Raw genomic sequence first — 25,109 nt, 5'->3', positions numbered from 1 at the left:
ATTGTAACCAATTGCAAGTACCAAAACCGGTCTGACCACTCTCACTGGCGGACTAATGCGACATTCGCTGGATTTAGTACTATTGGGTGCAGTGGATAGATCATTATAATACATCGATGCCATGGGCATCTTCTTATTTAATCTCAATATGGACATTTAACCACAAAAAAAATAAATAAAAAATAGAACATATAGGCGACTATTCAATCTAGGAAGAGCTTGAAATACACTGTCAACAGAATTTCTAATGTTGATCAATTTTCTTTGCAAGAAAGAAAATTCAGTAGTGAAAGAGCAGCATAAAGGATGTGATTTCTTGCTTTCATTCTCCCTTTTGTGACAATCGATGCACTTACGTTAAATCGAGTTAATAAACCACGGATATTGTAATGAAACAGAAGAGACATGCACATTAAAAATGTTTTCCAAAATTCACAGCCTGAAGAGCTGTGTGTTAATCCTCTTGGTATAAATGGCTCATATCACTCCTCATCTATTGCAGGCTTCTAACGCTAAAGGAAACCCACAAACTTTCTCTATCCCCTCCACCCCACCCCAAGCCAAATCTAATTGCTTCTCGAGTGTACAGAGAGAAAACTGACGCACTCAGATAAGGACAGAATTCTACGGGATGCACGAAATCTTCGTGGCAAAGTCGTAGGTTTTCCTGGGTGTGGCGTCGCCCAGATAAGAATATCTCGAGACAGCTGTCAGATATAGCAATCTTAGTGTAAGGTCAGGGAGGGATCCCCAAAAGGTCACCCACTTAACGAGTAGAAGGAAGCACACATTTTAATGACAATCGTAGTAGATAGTTGATATATGAAACACTTTTTGTAACTACTATCGTTTGTAATTTTTTTTCTAAGAGTGTTCACCCATTCCTTTTTTAAGAAAAACAAAAAGAGAGAAAGCAATTAGGTTATTAAAAATTCTGATTGGGCTTCAAGCACAACTTTTAAAAAATTATCGTATTTTAATCTTTCTGTTATTTACTATTTTTTTTTGTTCCCAACATCTTTCTTCTTATTATTTTTATTTTTTTTTATTTTTTTTTAAATTTAATTTAATTTTTGTTTTGTTCTCTGCATTGACTATGTGTCCAGAAAAATAGAAAATTAAAAGATCGCCCGGAATGGTTGTGTTACTCTTCAAGTCTTAAATAAAATCTGTTTAGGAAGGAGTTTCATCCTCTATACTTATTATACGAAACCGAGATCAAATCTTTAGCAATTTTCTTAAGCAAAAACCGATACTGTACTTCAATGTTGGCAAAGTTTTCAAAGTCTAAACTGTTGGTGCATGACACGCATGCGTGTGAATGGGACTGTGACATCACTACAGAAATCATCAGATTATCAAAACTTACCTTCAGAGAAACGTTTAAAAAAGTATTACAAAATGCGACCTACTATCTATACAAGTGATTATTGAATAAGATGAAAAGAGAGTAATAAAACAGTAGGAAATACGAAAATAGTATTTCCTACTATTTTATTAGGAAATAGGAAATACTAAAATACTTCCGGCATTCTTTTCCCTATAATTAACAGTCGTTTTCAGACAGACATTGGAAACAATGAATTTAGCAACGCCGACATGGCTAAACTACTGAAGCCTGAAAAAAATAAAATAAAAAGAAAAAGAAAAGAAAAGAAAAGAATCCAAATTCGTAGGTTTTCGAAATTTCTATCCTTTTCTCCTTGGGGAGATGTTCGGATATTTCGATAATCATATGAGGTGGATCTTTCGTATTATTAGTTATAGGCGAAACTGGCAGCTCTGAAGGGATAAAATTTTATCATGCATGTTTACCTTGTATTTCGTATCACGTACATGTTATGACCTTTTTAGCTGCAGAATTAATAACTGTTTTCAAGATGACAATGAACCTATCCATCATGCCACAGTTTCTATTGATATGAGGAATGTGATGGCTAAAAGCAATACTTTTTCAGGGAGTCATCCATCTGATTTCATCTCAAGTAAGAATTTGTGGGTGTATAGGCTATCTATGAAAGAATTTCTGATTTCCAGTCAAGATTTATTGTGTTGACTTGCGTTTTTCTTTTTTAAATTCACCAGGGAATTTCTCTAAGTATTAATGCTATTAAAGGGAATCACATTCAATAAGATATAAAAAGAGGGAAATCTTCAAAAAGCTGGGATAGAGCTCTAGTGATCCAAATTTCCACAAAAGGACAAAAAACAGATTGCAATAACTATCGTGGCATCAGCCTCCTCAATACAGGATACAAAATCTATGCAAAAATGCTGACAAACAAATTAATATTCTATATAGAATCATAGTTAGGAGAAGAACAGAACGGATTCCGTAAGGGAATATCATGTATAGACTCAGCTTTTATTTTAAAAATAATTATAGAAAAAACATAGAGAATACAATATTGAAACACACATAGCTTTCATTGATTATATAAACGCGTTTGACAAAATTCTAAGAATAAACTATGGGAAACTCTAATGGAATATCACATTCCAAACCAACTATACAATGCTCTATTGAACATATACCATAATAATGAAATCGCAATAAAGCAAAATGATACCAAATCTACTTGGAAACCAATAAATAGAGGAGTCCGTCAAGGCTATCCTTTATTACCCATATTATTTAACATATATATCGACAATATTATCAAAAAATGGAGAGAAGTAAATACATGTGGCTTCCAAATTGATCGACATACAAAAATAGACACGCTACTCTTTGCTGATGATCAGATCATCTTTGGAAAGACTGAAGACGAACTTCAGAAATCGATCTATGATTTGAATTATATAGAATAATATGGCCTGGAAATATCAACGGAGAAAACTAAAGTCATGCTTTTCACGGAGATAACCCTGTCAGAAGTAAAATAGTAATAAATAATAAAATAATTGAGCAAGTTAATAATTTCAAATACCTAGGCTGTAAACTATCTTACATAAATGAAATAGATATTGATTTTAAGATGACAAACTTTATAAAAACTACTGAAGTAATTAACAGAACCTTTAAACCCAACTACGTACAGAAACACACAAGACTCAGTCTATAGCCAAACCTACACTATTATATGGAAGTGAGATCTGGATCTTTGGATAAAGAGATACACAGAGAATTCAGACAGCAGAAATGAAATTCCTCAGGAAAACAGAAAAACTCACCCTATTAGATGAAAAAAGAAAAACAGCGAAATAATTAAAAACCTTAAAATCAATTCCATAACAGACTCAATGATTAAATATATGAAAAAGTGGCTAGAACATATAGCAAGAATGCAGAGAGAAAGATTACCAAAAAAGATTTCAACATATAAGTCTAGAAGAACAAGGAATAGGGGACGACCAAGAAGAAGATGGACTGAGTCCGGAACGAGCCACTTGGCCTAGAACCTGGATAGGAGGACGACATTCAATAACAGTTTTGCATATATCAAAACGACATTCCAGTTCAACCCATACCCGGAAGAGTATATCTAGAGATATCAAAATATTCATGTAATCCTTTCACTATAACAGTATACACATTTTTATCTTCAAAAGAAAAAAATCCATTGGCATTAAGTTAGGAGTTTTCTCAGGTGATGCAGTCAGCACTGCCCTTACAATCCACAGGGCACCATCCTCTTGGAAAACGAGGTCACCAGATTGGTTCATTTAATAGGATAAAGAGCTCTCTAGAATTTTCCGGAAAATTGCGTTGGTTATGATGATCGTAGCTTGCATGAAAAAAAAAAAACGGACCGATAGACAAGATAGCATATCCAACATTTGCCATGGGAATGCCTCAAAAATTATGATCATCGCAACGGAATTTTTACTGCCCCACATTCTACACTTGTTGTGTTCATTACCTCACTTTAATGAAAATAGCAGCATGGTCTTTCAGTGAATATCGTAATTTCTATATACTATATATTTGTTTACTTTTTATTTACAATGCTGACTTATTTATACCTCTTCATCGCTCTCTCTTTCAAACAAACAAAAGGATTTATGTTCTCACTTCCTCCATTTTCTGCAGTACAGTTCTTCGTATTTTTCTTGTGAGTAACGAGGATAAACATCTTAGTTATTCCTATAAAATCCGGGGCGTCCATGAATTGTGTTGTCTGAGAAATGGGAGTCTTTTCATGCTCATTTTCGGTGCATTCACCAGCTTCTAAGGAAATAGCATCTCGTCCCCCCTTCTCCTCCCCACCCTCAAACAACAACTTCTCCATTTCATTCATCTGGGAGGTCAGCGACACATTGCAAACCGCAGACTGGGTGCCAACGTCAAAATATAGGAATGCTCCACCTAACTTGTCTGCTAGCATCTAAACGCATGTGCTTACCGTAACTCTTGTAGTTTGACAGAAGAGAAAGTAGGTTCAAAGGTCATAAGAAGCATGAACTAATGCAAAAGTATCGTTAGCAAAGGTATAGTTAGCGTTCTGGTGGGGGGGGGGGGAGAAGAACGAGAGCGCAAAGGATTTTTTTTTCCTTTTTTTTTCTTCTTCGTATAATGCGGTCGTTTAAAATTAGCACTGTGTTCTAAAACTGCACGAAAAAAAAGGGAGCTAAGTGATACGCTTTGGCGTAGTGTTCATCAACATCTGCCCTACTGGCCTAACTCTTTTTCAGACTATTTTTTGACAGCCTTTGAATTTAAGGATATAACTTTACTGTTTTACTTTTATTTTTTAAGCAAAAAATAATAAAACTGTAAAGTTATATCCGTCAATTTAAAGGCTGTCAAAAATAGTCTGAAAAAGAGTTAGGCCAGTAGGGCAGATGTTGACGAACACTACGTCAATGCGTATCACTTAGCTCCCTTTTTTTTCGTGCAGTTTTAGAACATAGTGCTAATTTTAACCATTAGCAATTAGCAGTGTTCAGTGGCGCACCCAGAAGGGGGGGGAAGGGCCCTGTCCCACCCAAAGAAAAAGGGAAAAAAGCACTAGAAAATTTTCCAAAAAAACTTTTCCTAATTAAAATTCTTTTTTTTTTAAATTTATGTTGTGTTGTGTCTTCTATTTCTATACTACTTGTGAATTAGCGATCATTGCAGATGCTCGGTCATAGGTCGTATGCGATGCGTAGTGTGTATTCTCAAATCGTCTACTCAACTAGCTCCCCCCCCCCCCACCAAGATTAAATCCTGAGTGCGCTAATGGCAGCGTTAGTCTAATTGTATTAATTAAACGGTGTCATTCAGTTTGAGTCCTCTTTAGTTACAATAAAATTGTTGTCTCCAAGGCAAGAAAGAAACTTGATACTGTAGCTTAAAACTTGCAGTAAGTCTTAAGGAATAAATAGTAATAAGCAACCGATGCATCATAGTGCCATCTAGGAGAAAACAAGTAAATTAAAAGAAAGAATTAGGCTTTACTATCCGTTATCCTACTTCAACTCCTCTACGATCTAAATTCCCTCCCCAGCCAACAGGGATAGCATGCTCACAGGAGGAGAAAATCGTTTTCAATCATTCCTCCTTGAGGTTTATAATCGTCGGGCGGAAGGTCTGGGTTGAACACTGCTCGCCATTGCGTAGGTATAATTTAGTGCTTTTGCCAACAGGATAAGAAACCTTGAACGACTTCTGGGTACACCTAGTTTACATCATTGCTCACAACGAATCTCATAACTCATTCGGATAGAACACGGAAATGGAAAAATCCGCTGTATGTGCCATAAACTAGCGGCATTTGATTCCGATAATTTCAATTCCAATAAAACACTTTTGTAACATTACAAGGAGGGAAAAATACAATTAAAGGCCCAGTAAAGAGACAAATGAAAATTGTGTTGTGTTGTGGTCTATCGTTGATGGATCAATGTGTACAAGATTCGTGGCTTTTGTAACAGAGGGTACTTCATTTTTACTTATTCGATTTCCATCTTGAAAGGTTTTTTTCCCTTTAACATTTTGTCTCGTCAGTAAATTTAATTATTAGAAATTAAAGCACAGTCAAAAAGAAAAAGCTGTTAAATGTTTTAAAAAGAGCTGAGACCAATTATGATTTTTAAACAATAAATTGTCGTCAATATTTTGAAATTCTTTAAATCTTTTGAACAGCAAACTGCAGTTCTAAAATGAAGAAAGGTATGAATATTTATAAAAAATGTATAATTATTTATTAATTTTTTTTTAAATTATCGATCAAAAAATTTGCTCTTCGGTTTATCGTTAAAATGTAAAAATACCAGTGATTGCCAATTTAAGAAATTAATTATAGTAAATTAAATAATTAATTAATTACAATTAATCAATTATTAATTTATGGTATATGATTAATTATTAAATGAATTAAGAGTTAGTTACTATTTAATTAATAAGAAATTATATGATATCTATTTTTATTAATTCATCTCTGGCTGTATAGCAGATATGAATTATTATGTATTAATATGTATTAATGAATTAGTATAGCAGAAATTTAAATTACTCAATACAAGATTTAAATTTTTGGCGCCTTTTCTCATACAGTAATTCTGTTACTTAGACATTATATCCAATAAAATTTATTCATTATCATCATCATCATTTATTAAATGATTTACGACGGCTTTATTCAATGATTTTCCTAATCACTCGAATGCTATTTGAATAGTTGAGATATATTCCTTTTCTATTAGCTCGAAAGAAATATGAAATAATACGTTTTGTTGGTAAAATGTTAAATAAAATAAAAACTTATTTTTAAATGTAAATATTTAAATAATTAAAATGTCTGCACTCGCTAACCGAATTATAGCGTCATTTCTTTATTTTTTAAAAAATCAACATTTAAATCCGAAGTGCACAGACTGAAGCAACAAGCTAAAAGCTGTTTGTGCCAATGTTTAGCTTAGCATTGTTACTGAAACCGTATCGACATGGTTTCTTAGCAATCAAAATAAAATAAAATAAAATAAAATAAAGCGGCGTTGTATGGAATGTGAAATCAATTTGTTTCTGTAGATTTTATTCGGCATCACTACCACATCAAACAATAAAAAAAAAAGAAGACTTTTCACAGTCCAAAAAATGGTTCTAATACATTACATGCATTATCAGTTGTTGTTGTTGTTCTAATTAATACTGCTGATCAATAAAAAAAAAGTGTACATCTCATAAAATGTACATTTTTTATTAAGACAATTCGTGGTACATCCATAACATGACATATTTTGAAGGCACACTCAAACAATGTAAAACGAGGACATATCTCATGTTTCTATATAACTTCATTTCAGAATATTGTAATTTAGAACAACGTAAATCATGGAATTCCTACTTTTTTTCACTTTTTTTTATCACAATATACTACGTTTTATTTTCTTAAGCGTAACATCCCACTCAAAACGAATTAGGACTCTGGAATTCTAATCTTACTCGTCGATACCCAGTTAAAAACAACAACAGCAAAAGATCTTGGGAGCTTTTCATATTCTGGTCTTTAGTATTTACCTATGCGCAAAGTTGGCATTGGGGAATTATTCGGAGCGCATTCAGAAGCTGGATGCGACATTTTCCCTTCGGTTGGAAAGATCAAGGTTTTTGAATCCTTTCTAGGAAGCAAAGAACCATTATAAGAGCTTTTCAACTAAATGAACTGGTCTTTTTACAGAGGTGAAAGATTTTCCTTTTCCACTGGAAACACCTGTCTTTAACTCTCATAAAACAGACGTAATATACTGTCTTCATGCCCTGTTTTTCTCTTTTGTAATGATAACCGATGTCAACCCCAACTAGGTAATTCTATATATCTTCTAATGCAATGAGTATATTGACCACCGAAACATTGTTGATAGAGAAGATTTCCCAACCTACAACTCGTGCTATAGATTGCAATTAATTTAATTGTTCGGCGTAATGGAACAGTATTTTTGCACCAGTTGGAGTTCCTGTGTAGGTGCCATTAGAGGAACATTTATTTAGGAAAATAAATAAATACTTAAATGGATCATCCATACTACATGACCTTATTTATATATTTAAGTATTTATTTATTTTCATTTGATACTGTATCATAACATAATAACTAAAATATTTCGACTACATCATATTGTGATGCTTTCTCCTCGTCCATCCTCCCACTCTCTGAGTGGAGAGAGAGAGAGAGAGAAACAGAGAGAGAGAGCCAGACAGAGTCATTCAGACAGGCACGCACAGTTATAACATTAATAAAGACTGCTATAAACTGAATACTGTAAAATATACTCATAGGAATCAAAGAAGTTTCTGCGAAGTTCTTTACGCCACAATAAAGATATCATATTCACTGGCTCGCCCTTGGCTCTAATTGGAAGTTGCAACTTGCCGCTTTCCCATCTTGTGAAGAGGGAGGACTGATCGTCGTTCCTCCCGTGATGAGTCACCGTGTTGTTTAAGGTACCATCTGGGGTTAAGTCACCAGTCTGGGGTGACTGGCGAAAGTTAGTAGTCCAGCTAGAACATTACGTTAAGCAATATTCTTGCTAGTTTCTTTTAGTTTCTGAAATACATTAAGGCGCGTGCCGAAGCAGTGGCGCACCCAGAGGGGGGGGGGACAAGGGGCCTTCCCCCCAAAGAAAAAGGGAAAAAAGAAAACACTAGAAAATTTTCAAAATATCTTTTCCTAATTAAAATTATATATTTTTTAAATTTATGTTGTGTCGTGTCTTCTATTTCTATACTACTTATGAATTAGCGATCATTGCAGATGCTCGGTCATAGGTCGTATGCGTTGCACAGTGTGTATTCTCAAATCGTCTACTCAACTCAGCCTCCCCTCCAAGATTTAATCCTGAGTGCACTACTGTGCGTGCGTATGTATGTACGTACCTATGAGTACGATTGCGGCGTCACTTTAAGATAGAAATTTGTTAGTAAGTGTTATGTAATATGATTCGACACCTTCCCATTCAGTTTTATATGTCAGAATGCGATGGTGCAATCCTTACTCCGTTAACAGAGCAATTGCAATGCAGTTATGTAAATCATTCGGATATTGCATTTAATGAAAAAATTTGCCAATGGTTTATAGCACACAGCTATAAACCATTGGCAAATCAAATGAGACTACGACTATCATAGTTTTCATATGAAAAAAAAAAAAAGAAAACACTAGCTTTTGCAAAACAACGACTGTACTCGCCAGCATATCGAAGTACAAATAATTACGATCACTTGTAATATTGCTATAGAAAAATTGATTAAAAAAGTAATGGACTCTCTCTCTCTCTCTCTCTCTCTCTCTCTCTCTCTATTCATTTTAACGTGTTTTATTTCATTACAAGTAGATTGCATATTTTCACTATATTCGCCGGCCATCTGGATAACTTTACCCACCCACTCCTTACCAAGAAATTCTATCTGCAGACAGGAGGTGGTTCTGAATATCTGCAAAAAGTTCAGTTTACTTTACGAGCCCATAAGAATCTTCTTTGTACTGAAAATGCCTTCTCCAGAATGGTTCTTCATTGTTTTGAAAACTAACGAAAATCAGAGGGTATCATTTTATGTGATAAAATATTGACACTTTAGGATATAAATAAAGTGGATGATCAGGTGTACTACTGGTTCTCCTGGGTCATAAGTTAGTAATCTTCCATTATTCATAAGTCACTTTACGTGGTCCTCTACAATCATCATGAAGCAGGGCTGAATGCTATAGCTCAGCAAGTAAGGCTATAAGACCAGAGTAATTGTATCTGTTGCCCGTGTTCTTCTGCAAGTTTGCCTATTTTGAGGGATGAAAAACGAGAGTTTCTGTGTGTGTGTGGGGGGGGGGGCCTTGCACTTCAGTATGAGACCGCCTAACTTGCCTTTGGCTGAAATGTTGTCTTTAGAAAGAGACTGTTCGCACCTTTCCAGATCTTTCCAACCAAAGGGCATCGTCAATGCCAGTTGAGGTACGGAGGCTCGAATGTTAAGCAAATGGCTCCCTTTACTGCAAGGTTTGGGTTGTCTATGGCAGCGCTTCCCAAACTGTGAGCTGCGGCCCCCTTGGGGGTCGTTAGTTTTGTTGAGGAGGGACGTGAAATAATGAAAACAAATTTAAAATGTTTTAAGACTACGTGTGCCATGTCAAATGTGCTTGTGTAAGATGCTAAAAATGTAATATTTACATTCTATTTTTGCAATATTCGCTGTGTATGTTTTGTATTGAATATAAATACAACAAATATTATAATAATATATGTCTGGATTACGATTTTTTTTTTTTTTTTTTTTTTGGATGGGGGCAGTGAAATATTTTAATTTTTTCAAGGGAGCCTTTACGTCCAAAAGTTTGGGAAGCACTGGTCTATGGTATCGTGGAATACCTAAAAAAAAACTTCTTACGGTCATGGAAAAAGCTGCGGTATCCGTTTTGGTTTTTTATTTATTCGTGTGGGGTTCCCCCGTTCCTCCACCGTCCCTTAGGACTGGTTGAACCCTCCTAGTAAGGGATTGTATTTTATGATTGTATATCGGTGTGTGTTCACGGGACCGGTTTTCCTGTTCTGAGGGACGAAAAAACCCTCTACCTCCATATGAGACAGGCTAACTCACCTTTAATCGAAAGAGACCAGATGAAGGTTCCTCACGTCATGGACGGGAATCGAACCCAGGTCTTTCCGACCGAAGAGCTTCGTCTGTACCGACTGAGTTACGGAGGTTCTATCCGTTTTGATCTTATAGTTTTCTGAACATGATTCTCATTATGTTAGTAGTAGTAGCTACTTTCTGACTTAAACTAAATGCTACGCCTGTCATACTCACAAATGTCGAGATGTGCACTTCGTTGCTGCCACCTTGCTTTTTCACCTATCAAGCATGATTAAAACTCCAAAGCATCTCTTTGTTCTAGATATTACTATGATTATTGTTATGTGACACCTCCAAAAAGTCCAAGAACTCATGGAGGGCACGCTACACTACTAAACACCGGCCGGATTGGGCGAGTGAGGCTAGGGGTTCTAATTCCGTTTGCGATTGTTTTTAGATGAAAGTTCAATTTTATTGCCCAGTTTAAGACCACTGCCCCACTTATTGGCTGCTCGAAGTAGCATCCAATAGCCCACCCGCGGTAAAAATGTAAGTACTATAAGTTTATAAAAATCTTTCGTGGGTGGGAGCCACATTATTAAGTATAAAAAAAACAAAAAAACTCATCTCCACTACTTAATTCTCCAATTACACTGAACGCGTCGTTCAGTGTCAACGCAAACGCCATCTGCCGCCCACCACCACAGACGATAGTAGTATTTTTTTGTTTGTAAATTGTGTGTGTTTTCTTGACCTATTTGATGTTTGATTTTTGCTCTTTACCAAAAGTATTGAAAAAGGTTGAGAATAATTTTAAAGAATATCTGTAGATTGTATATTTTGAATTTATAGCATATTTCAAAGAACTTCTTCCTATCAAGGTGATTTTTTAAGCATGGAACACACTTGACTGATGATCAATAAAAGGTATATACGCAATGTACAGCATGTACACCTTTTTATATCAATATTTTACTAATCAAAACAGGATTACGATACATTTGAAGTAATTGCAGTAGAAATACCAAGGTAAGGCTAAAGGACTTCGTAAACTTAAACGTGGATTAAAAAAAAAAAAACTCCCTTGCTTTTTCACTTGCTCGCATGGGAAACTAATGTTTCTTCTAATGAGAGAATTGTAATTTTAAAATCTGTATATAACGGATAACAAATAAAGCTGCTTTCCATTTGCAAGGAAAACAAAGGATGCAAATTATTCCTAAGGAAATTTTAATGTGATAGAAATAAAAGCAAACAAAAATGGAGTTTAAAGTTAGCTTGGATGGAATATAGAATTTCCACTTCATTTTCAAATACAAAATGCATTTCGAGGCTTGCTTAATATTTAAAAGTTTTAATTTTTTTTTTTTATCTGTCTCCTCTACTCTACTCTGTTAAATATGCAAAGCCTGACCAAAAATTCTCGAGCTTGTTAGTTTGATATGCTGGAGTGTTATCTATTCACTGAATATTCACTTTGTACAGTTTCTGACGAACTATATCTCGAAGGCATTTCCAAACTCAAGGATGGTAAAATTCCTATTATTTCTCATTAAACAAGTATTTCACCACAAAATTATAGCCGCTGAAGAAAATTTAAAACATTCCTTACTTTTTGAGGGATCCTGAAACGAATAAAGAAACCTGATGGAAGAGGGGACACAGTAGTTTATCCTGTTTTATTGTTAAGCTTGACTGTTGCTCTCTGTTCCTGTTGGGTTGAACACTGGGGCAACTAAGTCCATGAGATGAGAGTATTGTCTGTCAATTGCACATGTTCACCACTCTCCACCCCCCCCCCCCCCCCACACACACTATTTGGGACTGACTAAGTCAGCTTTGGTTGAAAAAGACTAGAAAGTATTTACTGACAGGATTTGAACCTAAGTCGTTTTGTTTCAGACTGTATGTTGCAATGCTGCAAAAGTTCCAATAAAACAGCAGGCAGTTATGTAACCATCTGTAACTGGAGGAAATGAAATTCATCTTTACAGTGGATCAAATTCTTGAAAATCATTAAGCCAGCCCTGTTGTCCACTGTAAAGTCTAGATGCTCCTCTGGCTATCTTCACACCTGAGTTCTTTCTATTCTTGATAGAGTCATCACTCCATAGAATAACTTCCAACATTACATTTCAAGATTTTCAGTTTATTAGATCCTTATGGCACGTATCGATGTTAGTTCCGATATCCTGTATCCCATTGATATTCTCTTTTTAAGGTAGTATTAAAGTCTTGAGATTTACTTCCCATGGTTATGTTAAAGACGACAATCAATCATTTTGATATTCCACATTTCTTTTACTGTCATTTCGAATGAAGGCAACACCGAATTAAATTCTACAAAGATAAAGCACGTAAAGAGAAGAAAACAAGAAATGTTACATAAGAAAAAATAACGACTAGACGATAAGAAAGAAATTAAGAACTAAAATATAAAAAATGAATTGAAGAAATATGAACAAACTTCTTGGAAATTTTGCTTAGAGAAAAATCAGCAAATAGATCTAAAAAAAATAGTTGAAAATGGTAAATAATACTTCCGATCGTAACATGATGTATACAGAAATCAATAGTGACAATAGTTTTACGATATGATGAATCAGAGATATTAAATAGAGCCTGTACAATGAGAGATCGCATTATATGGGCTACTTAGTGAAACCATGGCATGTATGATATGAACGGAACGAAAATATGTAGATGAGAGAAGAAGCAGAAGGAAATAAGATTGAATCTTCATAGTAGAATTTTAATTAATTTTAATATCGCTTCTGTTTTTTTTTTTCACCTAAATTATTTTTTTTTCTACAGTAAGAGAACAACAAAGCCACTAATTGAAAATAAACGTATGTTTATTTTCAATTAGTGGCAATAACTAATGTCATTAGTATTACTCTCAACAGAACGATAAAGAGTAATACTAATGACATTAGTTATTGAAACAAAAACAACAAAAGATTTTGCTTGATATCAAAATTTCACCAAATATGACTGAAGAGTATTTTGCTTTTGCCCTTAATTCTTTGGCATTTAGTTCCTTTCTCAAGAGTCTCGTTCTTTCACTTGCAGATAAAAATAATTTTTCCTAAGACGAGAGGTTACTCCATAACTTACTCACCATGTGATGAGCATCTTTGCACTTAGTGTGTGTGTGTGTGTTGACTCAGACACGCATGGTACACAGATGTGCATTTTCACGCTTAGGCCATAAAAGGTAAGTTCCGAAAACTAACAGTTGACTTGAGAAAATGTGGGTCCAACCTCCCATATCAGATAAAATGAAGTTTTACTCTCAGAAAATGGTGAATGCCACAGAAGGTGGTCACTGTTTTACATACTTCAATCACGTTTATTTTAAATCCTTACATAGAACCGATCTAATTACTTGGCAAAACTAACCGATCAGTTCCGCTGTGATATCATACGAGGACCTTGGCGTATTTTAGGGCCTGGGAACAAGTTAATGAAACCGCCTCGAACATTTGAAATAATGTAGCCGTAAAGTGCTCTTGTGGAAAGCTTAGACCTTGATGGGTTTTCGTGTGGTCAGTTGATGCATGGTGTGCGTGTCAAGTAACTATCCAGTGTCTATTAAGCCTTTTCTGGGACACACCCAGTCACTTGTAGCCCGCCGAGAAAGTTTGTGTCTTCGTTTTTTGACTGACGACCGTAAAAAAGTACTCGAGAATAAAGAGTAACCAGAAACCTAAGTTTACTACCTATTTAATCGTGACTGGGAAACAAAGGGTTGCTAGGGGAGATCCTGGCAGTGTGTAAATGAGGGAAAAGCGTGTGGAGGGAAGGAGAAAAATAAGATTGATGCGTGATAGTTAATAGAAGTTTTTATATCGGCTTCTTTCATAGTGTAAATCTGAGAAGTTGTTCGCAAGATTGCGTTCAGATTAGATTCTTATCTCTCTCTGTTTTGTTCGAGGAGTATAAAAACTTTCGTAGAAAGGAAAATAAAAGGCCTGTTATTGGATAAGTTTACGAACAATTTGTCCCAATGATATCAAATGTTTGTTTTGCATTTTAAAGCATTTATTTATTTTTTTTTTCTGAATTAGTTCTTTTTTTAAAGAAGTACTAGAAAGGAAAAGGCATACTCAAGAAACACAGTTATAGATTTGTATCATTGAAAAGTTGCGTTACGGGTCCCAGAACTATTTAAATGTATTTTATTTATTGCACAGTCCTATATACAGTCCTTAAGAACTTGTCGAATTGCCTTTGCATTCCAATCATATGATATACCTAACTTTGTCATGATGATTTGAAAAATGATCCATTATTATTTGGGGGGGGGGGCATAACAGTTTTTTTCTAGAAAATATACGTACTCTTCATGACTGAAATTTAAAGTTATGGCATAATTGAAAATTAAACAATAAATAAAACAAAAGTCTAACATTCCAATACAAAAACGGTAATCAGACCCATATCCCAGCAATACTCTGCTATCATATGCTCACCATTTATCATATATCTCAGTTCTAGAAGGTTCTTCTATCGCGAAATATGTTATGGAAGTATTGAATGCCTCCATAACATATTTTAAGATATCTGCATATATATGTATCTTATTTCATAATATATATTTTAGTATATATTATGGGCAACTAACCCTTTTTAGATTACAACTATATAGGTCTACGTTACTAGAATATCAAAAGTTTTACCGCTGTAGCCATTTTTCAGACCAAACCACACTGGTGTACTACAAACATTGTTCTTAATGACCTCCGAGCACAAGTGACATTTATGTGCTTTCATATACGCCAGCAGAAATCGTTCTAGGGCAACTTATTTAGAAGATGAGCCAAACCTGTAATCTGTCCTTTACAAATGTAAATATATAGGAGTGCCCACCTGGTCTGAGATATTGCCCTCTCCTAATTGTAGGTTTCTCGATGTTTCTTGTAAATAAAACCAGAGAATAATGTCAGAAACATTTAATCATGGGTTGAGGTGGACAAAGGATTTTTTAAATCGTCACGAGAACAACAGCTGACTTCAAGGTGAAACACAACGATGTTTAAGTGCAGCCAATCACGCCATGTACAATGGGTTGATGGCATATTCATCTGCTCTTTTGCTTCTAGCTTTGTGAATTCACCGAAGTAAACTAGAAAACACGAAAATTGCATTAATCACCTAACAGCAATGGAAGAATGAATGAATGAACTAAGATATAATCAAAAATAAAATCTTAAAATGCACGTTAATATAATGTGATAACTATGACCCCCAAACGATGTTTTTTATCGTTTGGGAGTCTGAAACGTGGTCCCGGACTCCTCCTCACAGCCCGTTCATCGGGAATTGCTAGTGCTTTGAGAAGATTTCAAGATTTTAAGTTTCTTCAACTGATTTTTATTTAATTAATACACGGTTTTTACACTTAATTAAATAAAATACAGTTTCAAAAAAAAAAAAAAGAAAGAAAGAAAAAAATCCGCTTACGCCTTTTATTACTCAATGAGAAATAAAAAGAAATAAAAGGGAGTCTTTAATAGCTTGTGCTTAAAAGGAAGACTGCACAAATTTAAATTACACGTCGCCACCTAGCGTTGCATTTGGTTACTAAATGCTCACCAAATGCTCTTGCATCATCTAAATGCCACTGCACTCATTCAATCGTTATGGTTAGTACCTTACATTTTTACAAAGTGGATGTGCACAAGTGTTCCTGATTCTCAGACACCAGCAAGTGACACGGTACCACCACTCTGACTTTTAATGTTGAACACAAATGACGGAATGAATACAAAGAGATGTGACCTTGTTTGCAAAAGCAGTAATTTGTCCAAGCATGTCGCACGCACGATGCCGCCGGGCAGAGAGATTTATAGGAAAAAATGAAGTAACGCTCTGGTCATATGTATGAGACCTCGTAAAATATCAGCAGTTATACAAAACACAGATTAGTCTGAAGGATTTTATAATCGGAGATATACAATGGTGTACCTAATGGATGCACTTAGATTTTGGATATCTACAGATAATTCTGCTGCCGCAATGACCGGACACTAAACTATGCTCACAGCTCCATTAAATCTCAACATAAAATGGCAAAACTGTATGACTCATAAACAGGCTTTGTTTACAAAAACAGACGAATCCTCGATTACACGAAACATTGAATGCAGTAAATGTTAACAGTCATGTGCATTGATCTAATACTCAGGAAATTAGTTTTATCTCATACAGAATTACAATTAGATTATGGCTATCAGTGAGGGGATCGTAATTCAAAGACGTATTCAGGAAAGAAGTTAATAACCAAAGCTGCATGTTACATGTTTGCGTATTAAAATATTTGTGATGTATTTATTAATACTTCATTAATTATTTATTAATACTTTATAATAAAGTCCTTATGTTAAAATATAACAACAGCAAAAAAGAAAATTCCTATTTGAGTGAACGTGCAACGATAAAGACGATATTCCAATCTTCCACATAGTGCTGATGTTATTACATATTTAAAACAAGTGATAAAAGCCATTTTGATCATTCTCACGTCGTTTTTTTTATTTTTTATTTTGTTGGACTAATCAGAGGCGTAGTGAGGCTATGGCCAATGTGGCCCCGGCCATAGGCGCTAATTTTACATAGGCGCAAAAATTTAGATTTTTAAAGTTTTTTTTTTAGAACGGCGCAATTTTCTTTCCAGCCCATAGGTGCCAAAATTCCTCACGACGTCTCTGCTGGACTTTTTTTACAAATGAAAGAGTGCACATCGTGATAGGTTCGATAAGAAATACTCTGACGTATACTAACGATATCTGAAATGTATCTTCATATTTAAATGAAATATTTCAAACTAGGGCTTAAAGCTAGAGTGCTTGAATGTTCTAACGACTGGGGCAGAAATAATGGAGATTAATCAGTCCCTCAAATCGGAATGGCCTTTCCAATATAAATATTGGAAGAAAAGAGAAGGGGGGGGGTTGGAATATGGCTTGTGTAAAGTTATAATCAGATAAGTTATTTACTGTAAAAACAAAATTCGCCTGTGGTGTATCGCTAAGACAGGGTGTTTAAAAACAATAGCATTAATATTCTAGCAATTATTTCACTAGTATTTATTTCAGCGATTTGACCATTCTTTCACAGGGAAAATAAATCAAACAGTGCTAAAGTAATAACTCAATTTCCATTAATAGTCTTGAAAATGTACTTGTATCAGATGAGGAAAGGAATAACCAAGCTTTCAAAAAATTATCAGAGGGATTCTATACGATAGACAGACCGCTTAGATTTTTTACAAGCTTTAAGACTTAGTAGACATCTGTCAGAAGTGCCACTTGGTGGTATATATACGCAAACATAAGTTATATAATGTACTAACTAAGGGGAAAAGGTCATGCTTGTAATAATGCATCTCTGGCCTTCTATTGCAGGTCTACTTTGTCTGTCTGGAGTTTACCCCCTGCCTTTCCCTAATTCTGACAGGTTTAAAAATGGTTTGCTCCTTTTAGCATTTCAGAACGCTAACTGTGACAGAATCCAGTCTGTCATTTCGGTCCCCGAAGGAGAGTACAAACACATACCTTCACCTGTAATGGCATATACGCCCTGCACCGGCCTCTCACAACATTGTTTCCCCCCCCCCTCCCCGGTTCTCTTCTCTCATATACTCGCACTACTGAACCTGCTGAGGTAGGTGGCGAGGGTGGCTCTTATGGGCGTGACTGCACATTACAATTGTAGGCTGTTACTTGCCAATCTACCCACTCGATGCCCTTGTCTGCGCTTAGACATATTGTTACCGGGTCAACCCACTGTGGTCTTCAGACATTCGCAGCACGTGCTGAGAAAAGCAATTTCCATATAAGTTATTATTACAATTCTGCTTAAAATTATCAAAAAGCGACTTCAGAAAACGAAGTCTACGCATAAATAATCCTGCATTGTTTAGGAATGTTCGTTGAATATTTATACATAGATTTATATGAATAAGTTGCTAATGATTATTTGAAATTTTGAATATAACAGCGCTTTTTTTCACACAAAGAATTTTGTATTCCTTTCACATAAATATGTAACGGTCAAACAGCGTATACCTTGCCAAGTATTCTACATCAGCAGATAGAGTTGATTCGATTCAATCAAGTGATTGGATTCCACACAGCACTATGATATCAATGGCTGCACGAATGACCATAATAATCATGCAATCAAGTTAGGAAAGATTACACATCTCCAGTTTGCACCGACAATCATATTTTAAATCGCCACACAGCTCTTAAGTGGATGCATTTAATATAATCTCTACTAATATAATCTCATCTAATAATAATAATAATAATAATAATAATAATAATAATAATAATAATAATAATAATAAACACTCTTTGGACAAAATCTAGCGCCATCTCCGGGTCCAGTAGTGAATTACCATATTCATATATAAAAAACTGTAAATCGTTCCAACAAAAGTATCATTAAAAATACCACCTTCAAGATAATGAGTATCGATATGAATTTAAAAAGTAAGTACAAAAAATATAAATTGCGACAAATACTTGTTTCATATTTTAAACATATTGTTAATTCATAAAACAATCATTAAAATATATTAGTTGTTGCAACAAGTAGAGGAGTACGCTAGTTCCGTACTTGTGTATATGACAATCAAAACAAAACGGATGCAAAACATATTTGAATAAGAAATGAATTTCTTTATGGTGCATTGCCCTAAAGGACATGTTGATCTGAATGATCAGAAGACCACATTAGGCTGGATGTTGAAGCCTTTGTTAGAGAGGATCATCATCCTATAATTCGACATTTACGGACTGAACATTTCGACAAGTCATGAGGTCATCAATATCAAACGTTTTACCGCTGTAGCCATTTTTCAGACCAAACCACACTGGTGTACTACAAGATATAATATGTCAACACATGGGTTCCAAATCCCAATGTGACACCTTACAGACTGTGTTTAGACCACCTGATTTAAACAAGACAATCAGTAGAGCGTTTCTGGTTACATTACCCAGAATAAGGTCTTGCTTCAAATCCAAAGTTTTTTAAAACAGTTTGAAAAATTATGCCAGCGGTCTTCTTCTAGGATGTACAAGATATTCTGTTCATGGGAATTTCTTCCAACAAGAGTATTCAATGCTGAATATATATTGGATAAACTGAGTATCAAAAGGGACTGGGAATAAGAGTGTGGAAGCGTTTATAATATCACCGCTCCACAACAATGCAACACGAACATACCTCAGGAAACTCAGCAGCAGTTCTAGCAATATGGAAAATGAAATGAATTAGAAGAGGGAATGAGAGTTTCCCTCCTAAAAACTCGAGATTCATACCCCTCCCCTCAAAAAAAAAGAAGATATAATAATAAATGATAGAGAGAGAGAGATAGGACGCAAGAATTACATGCACTTGACATAACACGTAACACAGGATGAAGTTTGCTGAGAGCATTATTGCTGTCGACTAGAACAGGTTAACTCCAGATGTTCGAAATGATGATCAGTGGCTAATGTATCTTGTAGTAATCAAGTTTTCCTTGATCGTTCTCTGTCCCCCCCCCCCTCCCATTCATCGGATGTACTAGACGTTTCCCCATTTTGAAGTGATTGTCTCAACATCGGAAACGACTCTTTGAGCACAAGATGCGCACATATGCCCGGATAAAGAAAACACACTCATAATTTGTTGCGATATTTGTCTCATAAACACAAACAATAGCATTATTGTTATTGTATTGCTGAAACATTACTGTTCTGAAATATCTTTGAGAGAAGTACATAATCCACATATTCCACTGATCCTCAATTTATAAATTTTAGTTAAGGTGCGCCATATCGAATGTAAGCAAATTCTGTTCATTCAAAGAGGCACTGAGATATGTGTGCGAACAGACACAGAAAAGAGCTTGCTGTGAATGCTTCTTACGAACCACGAACACCAACATTTCTCTTGTTATCAAAGGGAAGTTAAATATCGTGGGCAAGTCGCAATAATAATGAATAGTAAAGTTGTGATAATATAATATGTTTTCATTATGAATAAGTCTGTAAGCTACTGTTGCTATGATCAGTTTGGCCAAGTAGTATGTAAATACAATTTTTCCGAAATCATTAATGCTAATCTATGAAATACAGCATTTGACAAACATCTTAAAAACGCCCTTCTATTTCCAGATTCTTTCGAGCATGTAATGTTTACATTTCGAAGAAGATGGTGTTATTTCGGGGTACATCAAATGACACAAATAGCAGGTCTGCAAGAGTTCCACCCGAAATGAAGGCGCACGTGTGGGACTGTTATTGGGAATTTCGCTGCTTTCGGAACAGGTACAGAGGAGGAGAGTCTCCTAGTCTGCATCAGATTCTCTATCTCTCTCTCTTTTTTCGAGGAACTCCAATGAATTTGGAAGAAAAAGAAAGGGTGTCTACAATGCGCGAAAACGTAGACAACGCCTATAACTTTTCATAAACGTGTACAGTGGGAACAATAGCGGGACAAACGCAATATAGAGAATCTAACAGTATCGCAAAAACAGAAACCTCTAACGCTCACTCCTGGAGAGAGCGATGCAGTTTAAATATATGAAAAGTCCCCTTCATTGACTAAAATAAAAAATGCGATTTTTTCCTCTTTGATATTATTCATTTCATTGACAAATATCAGATCATAGCTGTTGTAAGCCAGTAGTGCGTTCTAAAATCATGAATTCCTAATAAAATAAAAATAAATAAAATTCGGATGTCAACTAGCAAATTTCCGTTGATATAATTATGTAGGATGATGTTTGTAAAAATATATTTCTTGCTAGGTGTCACTAGTATATAATTTCACTGGTAAATTGTGTTTCATAATTAAGTAGATAGTGAATATCTAAACGTGCAAAGTGTATATAATTTAAACACAAAACAATACAAACTTTAATCCTATTTTGCTGGCTTTGTTCCATTTTCTTTTTTATCTCATTTTTTATCTATGCATTCTTTGTTTCATTTTCTCATTATCCCCCCCCCGCCTCCATTTCCTCTGGTGTTTCTCTCCCTCTGACCATTTTTTTCCTAACTCTCTCACCCTCATCAACATTCGTATCACGGGTGAGGAACGGGTGCAGACAAGGAAGAGACGATACCCTTCTATGGTCATCTTAATTACCCTTCTAGCGACCTCCAACGCGGCTGGTGGCAACTGATTATCTTGCTGATCCCACATAATAACAGTTGACTCCCCTCGGAGTTTGAAGGGACCCCAATAGAGAAAAGCAACTCTTGTGCTGTACCGAATGAGTGGAGAGACACAAATAAAAGATCTTTGTTCTTCACAATCAATTCGGCCATCTTCTACAAATTAGAGAAGAATAGAAGATGAAAAGGAAGGAATGTCCGTTACTAAAACTTTACATATTTTCAGTATTGCGCAAAGATTGCTGTAAAAAAAGGTATGAAATTATATAAGGATTCATTTTTAATATAATTCAGTAACCTAAATAACCGCAGCTACATTTCTTCTTTTTCCAGCTATTACTAAATGTCCAAATAAATAACTAAGGATGCTGTAATCCTAACCTGTTGTCAAGGTTACACATTTCTTCCCGTCTCTCTCTCTTTCTCTCTCTCAGAATACCTTATAAAGTGTGCAAAAAGCGAGCTGACATTTGTTTTGAAAGTAGATGTTATGTAGCCGAAGTTTATGAGGTCAGGGTCGTAAATCAAGGGCATCTACGTGAGAAAATGACTGCGACTCAATAATGATCTCCACTGTGTTATGATGCTGTGGTCATTTAAGAAACAGCAATAAATTCAAACAAGTTAAATCCGCAATTGCTCAATGAACTCTGACCTCCAAAATTTCCATTGTCCTTCGTAATCCTGACAGTATCATTACGCCATCCTTCCAACATCCTCTGACACTAGAAGCGATAATAAATGACATCATGTTTTAAACTATTAAGCCACACACAAAGAATTTTATGGTGATGAATTAGTTATTAAGATTTCTGGAACTTTTCACGTAATTATAATTACACTGCAACTACTCAAAAGTAAGCACAAATAATCATCTCAACCCCCATCCCCACCCCCATCCATCTCTTACGAGTTATAATATAATTTGGGTCTCTGAGTGTTTTTCCCAAAGCATAAGGAACTTCGCACGAAAAACAACAGACCTCTTAATTATTCGCTGGATGTTTACAGGTGGTCTGAAGAAACAAATTCAACAACTGCTAATTATCCTAATCACTTTCATATCTGCAATTCTCTATGGAATGTAACAAAGAACAAAATTACCACCACCGCTCACACTACGTTCTGATTACAAATGGCACATCATAAACGTTCCCTTCATTTGATTTCCGACTATCACGCATGTCCTGTTTAAAATGATTTGTGGTACCTACTGTTGGCAACTATGCATCATCGTATAATTGAGGATAAAGCAGAGTAATGAATGGTTCTTAGGACTACTTAACAAGAAGATTAGAGAGACGTTAAGACTTTAGTAAGATTCATTGGAATTTTGCTATTAGCGACATCTGGTGAACTGAGCACGAAATATAGCTGAAGAGGTAGGGTATGACCTTAATGCAGGCAAAAGTGCGCACGATATGTTATGATAAAGACAAGTACGTATAGATAGGAGAGCTTTAAATAGAAGTACAAGATGAGAAAGTACAGGAAAGGTCTTGCTATCGGACCTCAGAGAAGGGTTAGGTATAATCCTGGGTTGCAAGTTCCATTTTTTTTTATCTTACAAAGTCGCAGACAGGAGGTTAAGAGGATAATCCTATTAATTATAGTTATTGACAATCACCAAGAAAAGACCTTATCAGACAGATAAAAAGGCACGTTTTTTTGTAAACCATTAGCATGATGACCAGCTGTGGTTATTCAGAGTGAGTCATTTATAAATATTTACCGAAAAGGTTGAAATGTGTGAAGTTCTTTCACTGCTGTATTACAGTTATTAAACCAGCCATCATCTCTAAAACACCTGCTTTTTTCTTTGAAACTGGCAGACGATTTAATTTTGAGTGTCTTAGATGAACAACTTCTTTCCCTCTCTCATCCCCCCTCCCTTTGTTCTTTCGTTCTTCCTGAACTTCAGATTTGATGAATCGAGGTGAAGCCGCGATCTGTGGCTACAGTTATTAAAATATTAACTCCAACAGTAATATTTAACTTTGAGGTAATTGTTCAAATATCGACCACACAACTGTGTTTCAATAACTACTTAGCAGAGTTATTTTCAGCGTTTATTCGCTGTAGATCAAATCGTAGGATGTTTCGTGCACTTTTTAAGGTTCGATGATTAATTTTCTGCTCGTAAAAATATCATCAATCATGTGCATGCAACTAAAACAGTTTATTGTTACTCCACGCACAATCTGACGTGCTTTGCCTGAGATACGTTCATGCAAAGAAAAAAAAAAGTTGCAGCGCCACCTGCTATTTAAAAATTGGTTACGGACATTTTAAATTTCAGGATTAAAACAATGATAGATTTTGATTTGTTTTTAATTTTGTGCGTTTGTTTTTTCTATCTGACAGGATGAAATTTCTTCAGATATCACTTTTCCCTCACAAATTATACCGATTCTCATAGTTATAATTTGTGACCAAGATGCTGGCTAGTCTGGAAGAGCAGATAAGAACCACTTAGCTTGGTGCACGCTCTCTTCACCCGATTGTCCCTGATACATTGACCTTAATTACACTCTATTTACTCGTCTTCGTCATATCCAGAATCAGAGGCCTTACTTGTAGTGTTAAAGGCTTATTTATGTTGTCTACGATGACATGAAAAATACCGTGTGTCCAAGAAGGATGGTGTTGAAGGTCACTCTAATATTTAATAATACAATTTGGAAGTAGCATTATATCGTCAAGAGTGGGGATGTTTTATCCTATATCCTTTAACTTTCACCTTGCTATCAGTAGAGTATGACCTACTGATTGCAAGGTTAAATTTGACTATTTAACTATGAACATTTAACTATTATTCTAGGGGAGCCACCGATATCAGTGATTAAAAATAGAAGACTTTCTTTTTTTATTCTACGGTGTTCTTTTCAGTGACTTTTTAAAGAGCGTGTGATTTAATGTCAAGATTACACCATTCGAGTACGTTCAAAACTTACATGAGAATGGGATGTTTTGAATTATGGCATAAGAAACTCGGGCTGGTGTATGCTTGTTAAATACGTATAGCCTAAAGGCTGGTTTTCCTGTTTTGCAGGGGAAAAAAACTCGATTTTCCTTCAGAAAAAAATCCTGGTAACTTCAGCTTCAAGTAAAAAACTTTTGTGAAGGTTCCTTTCATTGACTCTTAGACCCGACTCGAACCCATTTGTTGTTGAGCTATAGTTTCTTTATACGAAGTCTGTTTAGAAGTATCGATGGAAACCGTGACGCTCATGATTACGAAAATGCTCAACACGTCAAACTAGGATTCGAATACCTTATTTCATAGATTTTGGATGCTGGGCGATGTATAGCATTGTCCGGTATGGTGAGTCAATAAAATTAAACGTGTTTTTCATGTTGTTTCTCTGAAAGCATCTTGTTTCCATTGGCAAAAGAGAAATGGATCAGTTATCAGAGGACGTTATTAAAATACTTTTCAT

This window comes from Typopeltis vanoorti, chromosome 2 (assembly GCF_054136105.1).
Source record: "Typopeltis vanoorti isolate ZY-2024b chromosome 2, IOZ_Tvanoo_1.0, whole genome shotgun sequence".
NCBI lineage: Eukaryota > Metazoa > Arthropoda > Arachnida > Uropygi > Thelyphonidae > Typopeltis > Typopeltis vanoorti.
The sequence above is the reverse complement of the archived record's forward strand: the minus strand, read 5'-3'. Positions refer to the sequence as shown.